The 18,256-nt window shown below is 30.4% G+C and overlaps 1 protein-coding gene across 2 annotated transcripts in view; it reads right to left on the bottom strand.

Moving 5' to 3' along the window:
* immp2l (inner mitochondrial membrane peptidase subunit 2) overlaps nt 1-18,256 on the bottom strand; it is a 129,167-nt gene that overhangs the window by 29,711 nt on the left and 81,200 nt on the right. The window lies entirely within an intron of this gene.

The raw sequence follows: 18,256 nt of genomic DNA, 5'->3' as shown, positions 1-18,256 counted from the left end.
AGAAAACATTAAAACGGTTTCAGACTGTCTATATTATATCTCAAACCCCAGTTACAAAACGCACTAAAAAGATAAATAAATAGCAATAAATAAATAAATAAAATGAGTAAATGTGAATGAAATAAGTAATTAATGTGACACATAATTAATTAATTGTGTCAAAACCCAGTTACACACTAATAAAAATAAATAAAATAAATACTAAATTATTTTAACTAATTAAAAAAAAAAAAAAAAAAAATATATATATATATATATATATATATATATATATATATATATATTTATATATATATATATATATATATATATATATATATATATATATATATATATATATATATATATATATATATATATATATATATATATATATATATACACATATATATTATTTTATATATATTATATATAACTGTTTCAGACTGAACACTGATTTCATTTGTGCACAAGCCAAAGTTTATCATTTACTGTCCTCATCTTTTTCCATCTAGGAATGTTTCTTTGGAATCAAACTCTGAACTGATGCAGCATTAGCAAAGATGGATAAATGACCATATGAAGAGATGGAGAGTGGTAGAGAGCACCTCCTGCAGGCTGAAATCATAAGAGGGCAACATGAGTCTCATTCAGTCAACCATAACTTTCATCAAGAACAAGGACACTACAGACTAGCACTAGAAAAATCAATTCACTCTCCATTAATTTCCAACCACATAACATCGCAATTAATATAAGGTATATGACACACTGCGTGTCTACAGGAAGACAAATTACCTCTTAATTACGTGATGTGCTCAGCAACTGAGAAAATGAGCAAATGGACTAGTTCTTCAGGAACATTAGTTCAATTAATCTTGATTATCTCAGCCATCACAGTGTTTATTATTTTCCTTTCCATACAGTCATGCCATGATCATGCAACTGAACATAACTTCAGTAATTGGCTAATACAGTGAACTTTGATACATTAATTTCAAGCTCCACCTGTTTTGATTACTATGCGTCTATATTACAAGGCTTTTTGTTATAGGTTTGTGTCATAGCATCAAGTTAACACTGATAACCAAACACAATGAAAGTTAATGCAATAGCTCACCCCAAAAAAAAGATTTTGTCATTAATTATTCACCCTAATGTCATTTCCAAACTTTATGACTTCTTTTGTGGAGCAAAAAATAAGATATTTAAAGAATGCTCATAACTAAACCATTTTGATGACCACTGATTTTCATTGTATGGGGATATTTCTCCAAAAAATCTTCTTCTATGGTACACAGATGTCTTAGATTTTAGATTCTGTCTGATTTATTATTTATTATCGACCTTTCAGCATTATTACAGGCTCTTAAAGACAACAGTCTTTGAAAACACTGAATTGTTTTACTGTTACAATGAAACATTAGCACTAAACAGACCAGTTTATAATACAAAAATAAAAAAAAAACAATAAAAACAGACCAATACTTAAAACATACAAAATACTAACATAAAAATTCAACATCTCATTTCACAATGCCAAATTCTAAAATATAATCATTTATAGTGCTGGGCAATGATTAATTGTTATTAATCACATCCAAAATAAAAGTTTTGTGTACATAATGTGTACTGTGTATATTTATTATGTATATACAAGGACACACACATGCATGTATATATTTTGAAAATATTTACATGTATTTACATGTATATATTTATATTCATATAATTTATATTATATACAAATATATTTAATATATAAAAATAAAATTTTTCTTAAAAATATACATGCATAATATACAAACACACATATATTATGTACACAAAAACATTTATTTTGGATGCGATTAATCACAAATAATCACTGCCCAGCACTACATGTTTACTCATACAGAAATATGCATGAATCAAATGCATAAATTATACAAATAAAAAATTATACATCCAATCATGTATTTCCACACTTTCCACACACACACACTTAAATGTTGATGCATTAACATAAAAAAATCATGCAGTAACATGCATGAATGATATTAAAAATCTATCATTCAGAAATTATATATATACACATTCTTAATTTATGAACTAGGAATTTTTAAATAACACACACACACATATATATATATATATATATATATATATATATATATATATAAAAATGCCATTTATTTCTGTGATTTCAAAACTGAATTTTTAGCATCATTACTCCAGTCACATGATCCTTCAGAAATCATTCTAATATTCTGATTTGCTGTAAAAAAAAAACTTTATTATTATTATGTTGAAAACAGCTGAGTAGAATGTTTTTTAGGTTTCTGTGATGAACAGAAAGTTTAGATGAACAACATTTATCTGAAATGGAAATCGTTTGTAACATGAAAAACGTCTTTATCATCACTTTTGATCAATTTAGAGCATCCTTGCTAAATAAAAGTATTAATTTCCATAATTTCTTTTCCAAAAAAAGAAAAATTATACTGACTCCAAGCTTTTGAATGTTATAGTGTATAATGTTACAGAAGCTTTTTATTTCAGATAAACGCTGATCTTTGGATCTTTCGATTCATCAAAGAATAAAAAAATACTTAAATTTTTAAATATTGATAATATTAATAAATGTTTCTCTAACAGCTAATCAGCATATTAGAATGATTTCTGAAGGATCGTGTGACACTGAAGACTAGAGCAATGATGCTGAAAATGTAGCTTTGACCACAGGAATTAATTACATTTTAAAATATATTCAAATAGAAAGTGGATATTTTATATAGTAAAAATATTTAACAATTTTCTTTTGCTGTACTTTGGATCAAATGAATGCAGGCTTGGTGAGCAGAAACATTAAAAACCTTACTGTTCAAAAACTTTTGACAAAGATATATATTACAACAAATAATATTATGCAATTATCTGATTAATCTAATTAAATTGCCATAAATGAATACGAAAATAAATGACTCTACACATGGACATCAACCTTTGACTTGTACTGTAAAAGTCAGATTTCATTAGGAGAGATATAAAGACAGAACTGTGTCTCTTGGCAGGGCTGGATACACCGTGCATAACGCTCCGCTTTGATGGCACATTTTGTAATGAATAATTTACCTGGTTCTAATGACCCTGTAAGCCGACCCGTTCAAGCAGCGCCATCGTTCTGAACGAGGTGATTACAGCAATGAGCCAATGTGAGACGCCGAGATTAAAGAAAAAACGAGCACAGTTCAAGGGGAGGTTAGCGGGAGCCTAGCGGCAAACAGCTATTGTATCAGGATTCAACCAAGCTAACAAGTTTTCTTGGCAATGGCGCCGAACAGGTGTTTCATCTTTGTTTAATGACGACTGAAACACCTTTTATAGAAAAATTAAATGAATCCACAAACGACTGTATGCCATCGCAAGCCAGTTTGTCAATCTGTGCAAGGATGAAATGAAAAAGACGGGCATGTTTGGACACAGCAACACCACAGTAATCCACTAAAACAGAGAAATCATTTCTGGGAGCCACAAACTGTCCATGCCAGCTTACGGTTTTACAAATTCACTTCGTTTCGTCAAAAAAACCTGACAGCCCGAGCTCTTATCATGGTAAATGATGTTAGTGAATTATCAATATCTTCCTTATTGCCTTGATTCGCCTGGTGAATCCCATTTATAGTTCATGTTACTGCATACAAAGAGACGCATTCCATGACAAAGTATTGGGATGGAATACGTGACCAAAACACATCCAACGTCCTTTCACTCATTGGCACCGAAATTTATGTAGAGTCACTGACTGAATCACACAGGGAATCTTGACAGCTGCAGGCAAGAGCCGATGAGATAAATCTCTAGCATTAAAATGTCAATTTATGTCAGGACTGATTAACAGTGATTAGCATCATCATATCACTTCCTTCCAAACAGATGGAGTGTTTTTACCTTCACCTAAAGCTGCATATTTAAAATGTTACATTTTAAAAATGTTGTTATAATTAGAATGTATAAACTTGACATATGAATGAATAAAGTGGACCATTCGACTGAATATATTAAATTGTTAAAGCGCATTTAAGTACTTTCAAGCATTTGCAGCATATTGGTGCATTCAAGTCCAACTGGAGAGTTTGTATTTACAAGTTGGGATGTCATACTTGCATCATCAGATGCATTAAAGTCACTTTGGTCGGAGATGGCGATACCTTTTATACAAAAAATTACAGCATGGTTTTTTTTTTTTTACAAAATGCTAAGTTACAAAAATAACCTGACATCAGGTGCATCATGTGTGTTTTGCCTTTAATTGTATAATTCAGTTTATAAAGGTGCTGTAAACTGAATCATTATATACTGTTATTTTTGTATTTATATAACATTATTTATATGTGACCCTGGATCACACAACCAGTCGTAAGTGTCAATTTTTCAAAATTGAGAAAATTGAGAATAAGCTGAATAAATAAGCTTTCCATTGATGTACGGTTTGTTAGGATAGGACAATATTTGTTCGAGATACAACTATTTGAAAATCTGGAATATGAGGGTGCAAAAAAATAAAAATACTGAGAAAATCGCCTTTAAAGTTGTCCAAACAAAGTTCTTAACATTGTATATTACTAATCAAAAATTCAGTTTTGATATATTTACAGTAGGAACTTTACAAAATATCTTTGTGGAACATGATCTTTACTTTATTTCCTAATGATTTTTGCCATAAAAGAAAAATCAATAATTGTGACCCATACAATGTATTTTCGGCTATTGCTACAAAAATTTTGTGGTCCAGGGTCACATATACTATTATAGTTTTATTAACATTTTGATTTAGCTTTTATGTCTATATTTTCAGTTCTGATTTTAGTTTTAGTTTAATTGTTATTAATTTTGTTTTGTGCTTTTATCATTTATTAGTGTTTTTTTTTTTTTAAATATCACTTTTTATTTTATTTTAATTTCTAATTTTATTTAATTTTATGTTTTACTATTTTATTTTATTTTAGTTTAGTTTTAGGTATTTCCGGTTATTAATTTTAGCGGTTCAATTTAAACTTATTTCAGTTAGTTAACAAGGCAACAAATTTTTGTTTTTATTTTATTTTATTTTATTTTATTCTTTAGTTTTAGGTTTTAATTTTAATGTTAGTTTAATTTTTAGTCATTTGGTTTTGTACTTTTGTAATTTCATTAGTTTTGGTTTTTTAATATCGTTATTTATTTTATTTTATTTTATTTTATTTTATGTTTAGTTTTTATTTTTAATTTCCAGTTATTAATTTTAGTGGTTTAATTTAAACTTATTTCCGTTAGTTAACAAGGCAGCTAATTTTCATTTTTATTTTATTTTATTCATTAGTTTTAGGTTTTCATTTTAACATTAGTTTAAGTTTTAGTAATTCGGTTTTGTGCTTTTGTCATTTCATTAGTGTTGTTTTTTTAATATCATTATTTATATTATTTTATTTTTTATTTTATTTTATTTTTAGCTTTTCATTTTAATTTTAGTTTAATTTGTAGTAATTCGGTTTTGTGCTTTTGTCATTTTATTAGTATTGTTTGTTTTTTTTAATATCACTATTTTATTTTATTTTATTTCAATTTTAAGTTTTCTTTATTTTCAGTTAGTAATTTTAGTGGTTCAATTTAATTTTATTTAGGTTTTTATTTTATTTTATTTTATTTTATTTTTAGCTTTTCATTTTAATTTTAGTTTAATTTTTAGTAATTTTGTTTTGTGCTTTTGTCATTTTATTAGTATTGTTTTTTTTAATATCACTATTTTATTTTATTTTATTTTATTTTATTTTATTTTATTTTATTTTATTTTATTTTATTTTATTTTTTATTTTATTTTATTTTATTTTATTTTATTTCAATTTTAAATTTTCTTTATTTCCAGTTATTAATGTTAGTGGTTCAACTTAATTTTCATTTAGGTTTTTATTTTATTTTATTTTATTTTATTTTATTTCAATTTTCTTTATTTCCAGTTATTAATGTTAGTGGTTCAACTTAATTTTCATTTAGGTTTTTATTTTATTTTATCTTATCTTATCTTATCTTATCTTATCTTATCTTATCTTATCTTATCTTATTTTAGTTTAATTTAAGGTTTTAATTTTAATTGTAGTTTAATGTTTAGTAATTTAGTTTTGTGCTTTTGTCATTTTATTAGTATTTGTTTTATAATATTGTAATTTATTTTATTTTATTATTTCATTTCAGTTTTAGGTTTTCTTTACTTACATTTAATAATTTTAATGGTTTAATGGTTTTTGCAACTAGTTGACAGGGCAACACATTTTCTTTTTTCATCTAATAATTTACTGCATCTTTTTTAATGTTTTTACCCGTTTTAATTGAAGCCTGCAAACCTATTGCATTTTGTACAAGCTAGTTTTACAGTAAATGAAAGAAAATAATTCATTTCAGTGAATTTACTATAAATCGACACACCAAATGATCTTATAAATCAGATTTTTCCAATGCACCATTAGTTTTGTTACAGCAAACTTCCAGTTTAGTTTCCCACAAATCCTTTTCAATGTGCAGAAAAAAAAAATGAATTTTTTACTTCTTTTTTGATGTCCTTCAGAAACTAAAAAGAAAACAAACGAAGGCTGATATTTATGCACCGCATATCCATTTAAATTATTGATAACATTTTAAGGGCCTGAAGAGTAAAGGCTTTCAACAGGAAGATTGAACAAACAATGGCCGATGGACACTGTTTAAATATTTCATGCCGGAATATAAAACGACTATTACTTCGCAGCGCTGTTAGACAAACTCAGAGTGTTTCACTGATAGGATCCACCGCCTGAGCGTCATTCAAGACGCCGAACTACAGACCATCAGCCTTTACAACAGACACAACATACAGACATATTCTAGAAAATTCAATAAACTTCATAATGCAAACAACGACTCAAGTCATGTCCTCCAAGGTATCAGTGTCATAATACAGATCTGCTTCATGCTCCCCTTCACATAATAACACTATACATCACTCCACTTCCCAATAAAAACAAGCTCACACTTCATTTTATGTACGCGTGTATTTCAGAGCCGCTCCAACTTATGAACAGATCTACTCTACTTAAAATTGAAATGCTGTATGATTTAATGTAGACAGACTTTTGCACTTTCATTTGGACGAGTACAAGGATATGTAAAGGGTTGCTGTTACTCGCCTGATGAAAAAGGCCCACGATTACACGGTGCTGCTACATTTCGACAGAACAAACTCCATCACCTGTGAAAAAAACTATAACATGGAAGAACTGTGAGAAATCCGGGCTTAAAATCCCAGTGAGATAGAGAGTGACAGATACGGCTGAGTAATTCTGCTTCTGTTCTAAAGGAGTGATGAAGAGTTGATGTCTGGCAGTGCTGATGTACAGATGGCTGAAGCCTTCATGTGTCAGTCTGTCAGTGTGATAGAGGAACGACACCACGAGTTTGCATTGCTTTCTTTAATGCACGGATGCAGTAGTGCATGTAGACTTGATTCTGTTGGTATGAGGTGCTTGTCAAAGCAAGAAAATTGACTGCATGAGATAATATTCCTTATAAAAATCTAATATGACAGAATCATGGATCAGTGATGGTATCAGCTGTAATATCATTGTTGCATATCATTGTTCCACATCTTTCATTGGACAAAATAGTATTTTGTATGTAAGAATCTCCAAATATCTCAGAGCACTAGTGGAAATGCTTTGATTTTGCATTTTTCAAATGTTATATTATTTTTAATTAGACATTTTATTATTTACATAGGTTTTGATGTAGTCAATAATAAAATATTATATTAATTAAGACTTTTTTTAATATTACAGATATTTGATTATCAAATATTGATTGTACATTCAAATGTATAATGAAACACTGTATTCAGTTTGCAAAAATGCAAAACCAGAAGCATTAGTATTATTTATTACTATTATCAGAAACAACAACAATAATAATATAAAATCATGATGTGAATATTTGATTGACTGTAACTAGTTAATTCTGTTGTTTTTTTTGCAAATCATGTGATTTGCAATGTGAACGGAAAAAAATGTGTTCAATAAAAAAAAAACTGACAATGCACAAGCATTAATAATAATAATAAACAATAAACAATGTAAATATTTCATAAAAGACTATTTAAATTGTTGTAGGTCACTAATCATTTAGGTAATTAATAAGTAAATGTTTTTCCTATTGATTTCTTTTATAAACGTGTAGTTTAGAAAATGCATAACATAAGCGTTATTATTACTATTATTATTATTGTTATTATTCTTATAAACAACAACAATATTTAATGATGATGAAGTGAATATTTCACTTCGCTAAACAAGCATTAATAATAATAATAATAAACCGAATACAAATATTTCACATATTGATATTTTAAATGCTTTTAGGTGACTAACCAATTATGTAATTAATAAGTACATGTTTTTCTTTTGATTTATTTTAAAAATGTGTAGCTTAAAAATGCACTTGAAAAATGCAAAACAGAAGCAGTATTATTATTATTATTATTATTATTATTATTATTATTATTTTAAATAACAACAATATTAAATGATGATGATGTGAATATTTGATTGACAGTAACTAATCAATGATGTATTTTTGCAAATCATGTGTAATTAAAAAATTAAATAAAAAACAGAAAATGCAAAACAAAAACATTAATAATAATAATACAAATATAATAATAATAATAATAATAATAATAATAATAATAATACACTGAATAAACAAGTAATGTGTTAATATTTAAATTATTTTAGGTCATTAATTAATTAAGTAATAAGTAAATGTTTTTTCTATACATTTCTTTTACAAATGTATAGTTTAAAAATGCTTTTGAAGAATGCAAAACAGAAGCATTATTATTATTATTATTAATATTTAATAACAACAATAATATTAAATGATGATGTGAAATGATAGTGAATATTTAACAGTAACTAATCAATTTTTTTTGCGAATTATGTGTAATTAAATAATACAAATAATAATAATAATAATAATAATAATAATAATACAGTAATAATAATAGGCTAGTATAAAATGAACACAAACATGACTGAAGATCACAAACCAGAATATTTACTAGAATATTTTCTATTTCTAATTTCTTTATGCAAATAATGTGTAGATAAATCCATCTGAAAAATGCAAAACAGAAGCATTATTATTATTTATTATTACTATGTTTTATTTCTTTATTTTTTGACCCCAAATTAACTTTTGTAACACGCTGTGTTTATGAGTTTATTAGCTAGCCTTCAGACTGCACAGTTAAGATATCCCGAGGTGTTATCCTATCTTTCTTGGGTTCATTTTGCCGACAAGTCCCCACCAATCACAAAACACAAGACCAGGACAGTGTCAGAAGAGATTTTCAGGATCAAGTCAGCCTTTCTAGTCTCTACGGCAGCTAACGTCACCTGGGGCTAGGATGTTCCCAGAGCTGTAAGCCTGAACCCAGACAAAGATCAACTTCAAAAGCAAAATCTCTATTAAAACCTCACTAGGCTTAAACTAGGCAAGAACTCAAGTCTGTGAAGCTGAAGTTCCCAATGAAAGTTTCTGATTTGACAAGTGTTCAGAGCACAGACACATACTGAGAACACGCAGACGTTACACAAGCCAACTCCAGCCAGCTCCCAATCTGGGCATAAATCTGGGCATTAATATTACAATATGATTTGAGCAAATTAATTATTGATGGAAATATAAACGCGGTCTACAAGCGCAAACTGTTCCATCCTCTTTTTCTTCAACGGTTTATGGCGAGCCAAGACGGTTTCGCTCGTAACAATGTCACTGCGGGAACTGGAGGACATTACTATGTTTTTCATATGAGAAACTAGGGAGCACATTTATAGACACATTAACATAATACATCCACCATCTACATTTTCAGCAATCAACCTGCAAGGCATCATGGGACCATGTCCCATTACCAAGAGCCATTTGCCTACTAACACGAAAAACTGAATTAAACCAATAAGATGTTAAAGGTGTTGACAATTATAGCTGTCAAGGTGACCTCTAGAAGTGTGCTTCCAGGGAAAAAAGCACTTTAAAAACTCAGATCATGCTTTCGTGCCATTTTAAGTCTTATTTTGATGTAACAAAGTGGTTATATCTAAGTGTGAGTTGTTAACTTACTTTTTTTAATTAGCCTTCCCATTAACGGCATAATATTGTTCATTCAGACTGATTTGCGAACACAGAATGCACACAAGAGGTTTTATCGCATGAACCATTCACAGACGATCATAACGAGTCATATCCAATCATATCAAGATGGAGGCATTGCCTGCTCTCATGTGACTTTCCCCCATTCATTCTCAATTACCCCCCAACAAACCCACAGCATGCTTTAGGGGGTCTGTTAAAACTCAACGGGCTCAGGGGAGGCGAGAGAAACACTGTAACTTTACCTGCTAGTGTTTCTTTAAAAAAAAAAAACGAGTGATTTATATACTTTTTAATGTTATATTTTGTAATATTGCTGATGTTTTATTGCACTATGATTTTTTTCTCACACAATATTTGGCGGAGACACTGCCTCCCTTGCCTCCTTGGAGGAAACATCCCTGATTAAGATTTAAATATTACTTTATGTAAAATATCCAAAATGTTGTTACAGAGTCACTTACACTACCAGTCAAAAGTATTTAATTTTTAAGATTTTTAACATTTTTTTAAAGAAGTCTCTTCTGCTCACCAAGCCTGCATTTATTTGATCCAAAGTACAGCAAAAACATGAACATTTTGAAATATTTTTACTATTTAAAATAACTGGTTCCTCTTTGAATATATTTTAAAATGTAATTTATTCCTGTGATCAAACTAAATATTTAGCATCTTTACTCTAGTCTTCAGGGTCACATGATCCTCCATAAATCATTCTAATATGCAGATTTGCTGATCAAGAAACATTATTATTATTATTATTATTATTACTATTATTATCAGTATCATAAATATTTAAAATGGCTTTTTTAGGATTCTTTGATGAATAGAAAGATTCAAAGATCAACATTTGATCTTTGAGGGGGGGGGGGTTATGGAAATTAATACTTTTATTTAGCAGAAATGCTTTAAATCGATTAAAAGTGATGATAAAGTCATTTATAATGATACAAAATATTTCTATTTCAGATAAATTGTGTTCTTCTGAACTTTCTATTCATCAAACAAAAAAAAAAAACCTACTCGGCTGTTTTCAACATAATAATAATAATAAATGTTTTTTTGAGCAGCAAATCAGAATATTAGAATGATTTCTGAAGGATCATGTGACTGGAGAAATGATGCTAAAATTTCAGCTTTGAATTTTATGTACTTTGTATCAAATAAATATAGCCTTGGTGAGCAGAAGAGACTTTAAAAAAAACATTAAAAATCTCACTGTTCAAAAACGTTTGACTGGTAGTGTATAGAATATATAAAAAAGTATACATTTTCAACTGGGAATCATTTTCAAACTGTTTTGTCTTATTTCAGCTGACCGTGTGAAATACTCGCCTCACAGTCTTCTGATTTACTTACATAACTACAAAATTGAACAGCTTCTTTCAAGAAAAACGGCACATAAAAATGCTTTGCAATCTTACAATTCATTCTAGGCCTCATAAGAATAATGTCAGATCAAATTTGACCACTTTATGAGCACATTTTACACATACAGTAAATCACGCCGGTCACATAAATCTCCTGTTCATTCATATGAGAGGTTCTGCAAAGCTTGCCTGCGTTAGCAAGAGAAACTAAGAAAAGCGAAGCTTAGCAAAGGTCAATTGGTTATCAGTAAAAACGGCAAGAGTTACTCGCAATTCTAGAAAATTAAAGGGAAAGTTCACCCAAAAATGAATATTGTGTCATTAATTATTCCTTGTCATGTTGTTACAAACCCGTAAAACCTTCATTCATCTTCAGAACACAAATTAAGATATTTTTGATGGAATCCAAGAGCTTTCTGACCCTGCATAGAATTTTACTTCATGCACAAATAGCATTCTCGCAGCTTCATAACATTACGGTTGAACCACTGATGTCAAATAGACTATTTTAACAATGACTTTACTACCCTTCTGGGTCTTGAAAGTGTCAGTTGTGTTCTCGGATTTCATCGAAACTATCTTAATTTGTGTTCCAAAGATGAACAAAGGTCTTATGAGTAATTAACGACAGAATTTTCATTTTTGGGTGATCTATCCTTTTTAAGTGCTTTAAATGTCTGTTAAAACTTTCGAATGGCCTTTTCCTTGGTGTCTTATATTTCAAGGTGAAAAAACAACAACAAAAACTTCCAACATCCATCAGGAATTGATTGGATCTTATAAAAATGTAATACATATCAGAATGGAGCCAGACTTGAATAATAAAACATTGCTATTTAGCTACTGGTTAACATTATCAGAAAGATGCGGAGCAAGTTCTGACATTTTGACTGATGAAACTTTCACAATAAGAACAGAAACATGCATTAGGAAAGGAAATTGGGTCCTTTTTGACTCCACGTCGACCTGCATTTTAAATCAATAGGCATCATGGACCTTTGACTTCCATGCCATTAATCAAGTTTGACTTCATGATGTAGATATTAAAAAGTGCTACGAACCTAAAGTTAGGCCTGTGCTGTAGGAACATTAAACTAATCAGAACAAACATCAACTCACTGAAAGCGCTGTTTTGGATTAAAACTTAGAAATTCCGCACAGCTTTTATTCGAGACTCCTTCAGACGCCCACAAAATCTCCCGTGCACATGTACGATTGCTTTCACGGGTAGCCCACTTGTTTATATATAGATATTTCTGTACCTCCGTATACAGTGTGTCTGAACTGGACTTCCTCTCCCACGTAAATCCCTCGTAAGCATAAGAAGAACACACTTATCTACTTCTCTCAGACCTGTACTTACATTCGAACATGAAATGAAAAGAAACGGGACTGAGGCAACAGAAAAGCACTTATCTCTCGGAAAACAAGACACGGTGTGGACAGGAACCCTTGAATGTAAACAGCCTTATAAGAAGCATATTTGAATGGAGACAGCTGTGGAGTTTATTTAAATGAATGCAAATGCAGCACTCCTGATTAATTGGTTGACTGATGGGTATTTGCGGTAGAAGGTCTCAGCAGTCAACTGACAAATAAAGCACTTTAGATTCTCATTAATTTAAATGCAGTCCAATATTTTATGCAGCAGATTTGAGGTCAACTGTTAAAAAAACATTCCAGGCTACCACTTAAACTCTACTGTTAGCATCTGTACTAGTACTGCAACAACTAAAATAATAAACAAGAAATTTCATTACTGATTCGTCATGTCTGCGCATCATAAAACCTCATAAAATTACTGCAGCACAGAAAAACAAACGTCCAAGTTACCAAACCATGGCAAGGGGAATCCCGGGTATTAAGACCTGTATGGCTTAATATAATGAAAATGATGTTCCTTACTGAAATACGTGGTAGAAAACCATAAAAGATTTATTTTATTTAAAAACTATGGGGGGTGCCATTATTTTTATGATTTGAAATGGCTGCTACTCGTTGCTATTTTTATCGCAACACAACTCAGAAAATAAAATACTGATATGATGCCACATTGTGCGGCGCAGTTGTAATTTTTCAGTCGAAGGGCAACAAGAGAAACAATGTAAGTCTTCACTACTTTCCTGGTGGTAAGAGAAGAAAAAATGCTCACTGTTCTTCAGAAAAATCCTTCAGGTTCCACAAATTTTTTGGTTTTTCAACATTTTTGTGTATTCAAACCCTTTCCAATGATCTTTTCACACTGAGGACAACTGAGGGACTCATATGCAACTATTACTGAAGGTTTAAACACTCACTGACGCTTCAGAAGGAAAAACAGTGCATTAAGAGTCAGGATGTGAAAACTTCTTGAATTTGAGGATAAATTTTATATATTTTGCCTTCTAGGAAACATGTAAGTATCTACTGTAGCTTCAGAAGGGCAGTACTAAATTAAAAAAACATATGATATTTAGGCAAAGTAACAAAAATGTACACATCTTCATTCTGTTCAAAAGTTTTCACCCCCGGCTCTTAATGCATTGTTTTTCCTTCTGGAGCATCAGTGAGTATTTGAACCTTTCTGTAATAGTTGCATATGAGTCCCTCAGTTGTCCTCAGTGTGAAAAGATTGTTGGAAAGGGTTCAAATACACAAAAACGCTAAAAAACCAAAGAATTTGTGGGACCTGAAGGATTTTTCTGAAGAACAGCAGGCAGCCCTGGTGAAAAAAACAGCATATGCTGGTAGGTATGTTTTGATGCTGGTTTATGCTGGTCCTTTGCTGGTTTAAGATGGTCCTTTGCTGGTTTATGTTGGTCCTTGACCAGCAACATGGCCAGCATAAACCAGCATCAAAACATACCTAACCAGCATATGCTGTTTTTTTCACCAGGGAGTTCAACTGTTCAGGACAAACAAGGGACTCATGAAGAACTATCACTAAACCAAAAAAAAAAACCCCACAGCTGTGGATCATTCAGGTAACAACACAGTGTTAAGAATCAAGTGTATGTAAACTTTTGAACAGGGTCATTTTTATAAATTCAACTATTATTTTCTCTTTTGGACTATATGTGAACATCTTTTATGTGAAATATAATATTCAGGTCAGTAGTAAATAAAAAATAACATGCATATTCTACGATCCCTCTTATTTTGATAAAATCATTATGTAAACTTTTGACCTCAACTGTATAAACCTGTAATTGTGAAGTCAGAAGTTTGTGTGCAAAAGTCACAAACGTTAACTCAAAATTGAGATTTAAACTTGTAATTGTGAGATTAAAAAGTCTTTTAATAGCTTTTTTCAATTTTCTATGCGAGAAACTGGCTCCCATATTAAAAAGACATGTACGGTAATTGAAAAAAATGAGAGTAATAAATGAGAGTAACACGTTCCTATACTTTAGAAAGGCAATTGTTGTTTTATAACGCTCTAACGTTCTTTTATACCCGTTCTGCACAAAAAAAGAAAAACTATGTTGACAGAAATGCTCCCACAACAGCCAACCCACAGACTTCCATTGTAAATGCATTTCCGTCAACACATTTTTTGTTTTACTCCAGAAAAACAGTACATCTGTCCTACTTCAAGTCCTTAGTTCTACAACACAGCTACACGTCAACCAAGGGCTATAAACCTGTGCGCATCATTTATTAAAGCCTTCATAAATGTGACATGAAAGCCTCATGATTTATTTGCAAACAAATGTTGCGCTTCATAGAAAGGATGTTTCGATTCAGCGTCTTTCGATCACTGGTGCCAGCAGAAGGTCTTAACAAAACACATGACGAGTGACACGACTCATCTTTGTGTTTAAGTCCTACGCTGATACTCTCCGGCTGGTGTCAGTGCCTCCAGACTGCGGCTGTTCTTTCAGACCGCCGAAAGATGTTTCACCTGCTTTGCTCTCTGTCCGACTTCTAGAGCCTTCCGTCTGGCGCTTATCTTTCCCCTGCCACGCTCAGTCATTTTCTGTCAATCCTTTCATCCATCTTCTAGTGCTCCCTGCATCCCGGCAGCTGTGCTGAGAACATGGCACACGGCCCGACGCCGAGCGTCAGCGCGCTGCTGCTTCAGAGATACTCGTGTGCTCTACTGAAATCCTCCCCACCCCTCGCATTACTGCCTTCTCCTCAAGAGAGAGGAAAGATAGAGAACGAGAGAAGTGATAGATAGATATGAAGCAGAGACACGAGGCTTTTTTGCAAGAGAAGTGGGCAGAATTGACTCATAGGCTATAAACTGGTGTGAAATAATGCTTTAGAGATGAGTCAAAAGACTGTAGGTTTGAAAGCAGCCTTTGGGCAAGACTTTATTGATAACACGAACATCAAAATCGAACTTATTTACTTAAAAAACACAGCCCTGGTCTTATTGCTAGTGCATTTTATTGCAAATAAAATAAATGTTGGTATTCGTTATCTTTCATCAAAATGTAAAAACTTGTTTCACCTCTGAAACTGTGTGGTTTCAGCTAAACTAAAACTATTAAAAACTGGGTAACACTTACTAACCAACATGAACAAACAATGAACAATACATTTATTAGAGTATTTATTCATGTTAGTTAATAAAACTAGTGATTCATTGTTAGTTCATGTTAATTCACAGTGTATTAACTAACGTTAACAAGCACAACTTTTGTGCATTAATAAATGCTGAAATTAATATTAACTAAGATTAGCAAATGCTGTAGAAGTATTGTTCATTCTTAGTACATGTTAACTAAAGAAGTTAAGTAATGTTAACTAATGACCCTTATTGTAAATGGTTACCAAAAATGGTTTTCAGTGAAATATAGTTGAAATAAATAAATAAATAAATAAATAAAAAACCAGATATTTATTTAATAATTTACATTTCAAAAATTAGAAATTAGAAATGTTGCCTTGGCAACAATCTGAAAAAAAAAGTACAAATTATATTTCTGAATTTTTGGATTAAAATAAAATGTAAAAAATAGAATGCAAAAACTAAAATAAATAAATAAATAAAAGCTAGTTTATATTAATAAATACTATAAAAAGAAAAAAAAAAAGGAAAATGTTTAAAATACTATACTATTTTGTTTAAATAAGTTAACAAAACACTGAAAATGTAAACAAAATTTAATTGATTTTTTAAATATTTTTTTGGAATGCACCAATTAAAATTTTTGCTAATCCCAATAAGCCAGACAATTATTTTAATGTTATGGTCAATAACTATTTAATGACAATATTAAAATACTATACTATTTTGTAAAAGTAAATTAAAAATAAAACATTGAAAATTAAAATCAATTTATATAGATTACATTTATTTATTGGCAGGAATGCACCTATTAAAATTCTTGCTGATATCAATAAGCCAGACAATTATTTCAAAGTTATGGTCAATAACTATTTAATGACAAATATTAAAATACTATATTATTTGCTTTAAATAAATTAACAATAAAACATTGAAAATTATAATCAATTTTAGTGTTTTTGTTTTTTTTTTTGCAAGAATGCACCAATTGAAATTCTTGCTGATACCAAGAAGCCAGACAATTATTTTAATGTTATGGTCATGAATTAAAAATAAAACACTAAAAATTTAAAATATATTTTTATTGATTATATTGATTTTTTTTTTTCATTTATTTATTTTGCAGGAATGCAAAGTTAAAATTCCTGTTGATACCAATGTGCCAGACAATTATTTTAAAGTTATGGTCAATAACTACTTAATGACTAATATTAAAATACTATACTATTTTGTTTAAATGGATAAAAAAAATTAAGATTAAAATGATAAAATTGTTATTAATTATACTGATTAGATTGACAGGAGAAAAGGTTCTTTAAAGTCAAAAAAGGTTCTTTAGATTTTTAAAATGTTCTTCAAAATAGTCCTTTTAGGAACTATTCACATTCTTAAAAATAAAGGTGCTTCACAATACCATAGAAGAACCTTTTTTGCCTAAATGGTTCCATACAGAACCTTTAACATCTGAAGGTTCTTTGTGGCAAAAGAAGGTTCTTCAGATTATAAAAAAGTAAGAAAGAGATGGTTCTTTAAAGAACCTTTGACTGAATGGTTCTTTGTGTAAGCCAAAATGGTTCTTCTATGACATCACTGTGAAGAACTTTTTAAAGGAGAAGTCCACTTCCAGAACAACAATTTACAGATAATTTACTCACCCCCTTGTCAAAGATGTCATGACAAAAGGGAGAGTACATTATCTGCAAATTGTTGTTCTGGAAGTGGACTTCTCCTTTAAAGCACCTTTATTTTTAAGAGTGCACTGAAAGGTTCTTTGGAGAACCAAAAATGGTTCTTCTATAGCATCACTACATGTTTGATAACCGCTGTCATTCAACTGGTATGACAGCAAACCGGCCTCTTGTGAAAATGCACGCCTCTTGATAACATATAAAGCTTTTCTAAAAGCATTTTCCGCAGGGCATTGTTAAGTTTTACCAGTAGAAGAAACACAAGAATAAAAGAGTGAAGCTGGCATCTTTTCCCCTGAGTCACCACATATTTGCAGTGACAAACAGCTAGCGCTAGTACTCACCGTGCTGTTTACCTTGATGAAGCAAACAGACCACAGCACCTAATAAAATACAATCTGCAAAGAGACCTGAGGTGGGTGAATGCAAACTCTTAATAAAATATCAAAACAACCTATAGAGCTTAGGATAACAGCCTCCACTAAAAGACTAATTAGCACTGCAAATGCTGTTAATATTTCTAA

The sequence above is a fragment of the Labeo rohita genome, chromosome 25, assembly GCF_022985175.1.
Source record: "Labeo rohita strain BAU-BD-2019 chromosome 25, IGBB_LRoh.1.0, whole genome shotgun sequence".
Classification (NCBI taxonomy): domain Eukaryota; kingdom Metazoa; phylum Chordata; class Actinopteri; order Cypriniformes; family Cyprinidae; genus Labeo; species Labeo rohita.
Note: the sequence above shows the minus strand (reverse complement) of the source record. Positions and strands in the feature narration are given on the sequence as shown.